This window comes from Tupaia chinensis, unplaced genomic scaffold, assembly GCF_000334495.1.
Source record: "Tupaia chinensis unplaced genomic scaffold, TupChi_1.0 Scaffold000271_1, whole genome shotgun sequence".
Lineage (NCBI taxonomy): Eukaryota > Metazoa > Chordata > Mammalia > Scandentia > Tupaiidae > Tupaia > Tupaia belangeri.
This window is the reverse complement of record NW_006159752.1, coordinates 154,568-155,581: the sequence shown is the minus strand read 5'-3', so window position 1 is coordinate 155,581 and position 1,014 is coordinate 154,568.

The following is a 1,014-nucleotide window of genomic DNA, read 5'->3' as shown; positions in this document are numbered from 1 at the left end:
AAGGTCAGGTTTTTGGAAGGGAACCAATCATGGTAATTGTTTGCTCTCTGAAAAACCTCGGCAGACTCGCTGGTGTGCAGCTTCCCACAGCTGATTTCACTTTTATCTCAGGGATCTTCTTTAATATACCTACCTTTTCAAATATGAGTATACAGACTCCTCCCTTAAAGAAATGTGGCCCAGTACCTACCTGGAAATATCAGTTCTATAGTGTAGAATAGAAACTTTGTATAGAAAGTACTATGGCACTATTCTTGATCGGAGACCTCACGGTCACCTTGTTTCAGAGGACGTGGTATTGGTTTTGGATCCCCCTCCAATTAGACTATTCTGGGTCTGAACAGAGTCTATCTGGACCTGCCATACAACTTACTGACCATGCTCAGGATAGCCCTATCCATTTTCAACTTTGGTGTATGGCCTTTGCCATTCTTTCTTATAAATATTTCTCATGGGCATTCTCAACACAGAAACTCCATTCAGACACTTGATCTTATTAATAATGTTTCCGATTGTCATGATTTGCACTTGTCAACCTTCTGCTTTCCTTACTTGATCAGAAGGAACTAATATGATTGAATCCAATTAATATTATACTATTTCTATACGTAAATGATAGTGCATCTCCTGTCTTACATACTCCAATGTTACCAAATTCAATATCTCCTTCATCTCATGAAGATAAGCACACATCTGGGTCTCAGTTACTCTCACGAAATCCTGGCCGGAGTCACCTAGTCTACAAATGCTAGTCAGCCCTTAGTCTCCCACACCCTGAAAGATTTATTTCAGTCTTAGTGCTCTCCTTGTCACTGCCATCTATGTTTTAGCCCGAGCCACCATAGCGTCAGTTTCATTAACCACTATTATTCATACTGCTGGTGCTTTTCAAAAGGCTATGACAAATGTCACTTAATAAATGATAGAACAAACTACTATTTTTTTTTCGAGAAGTTATTGCTACAGGGCACATGCACTCGCCAGAAAGACAGAGAGAGAAAGAGAGACAAAAAG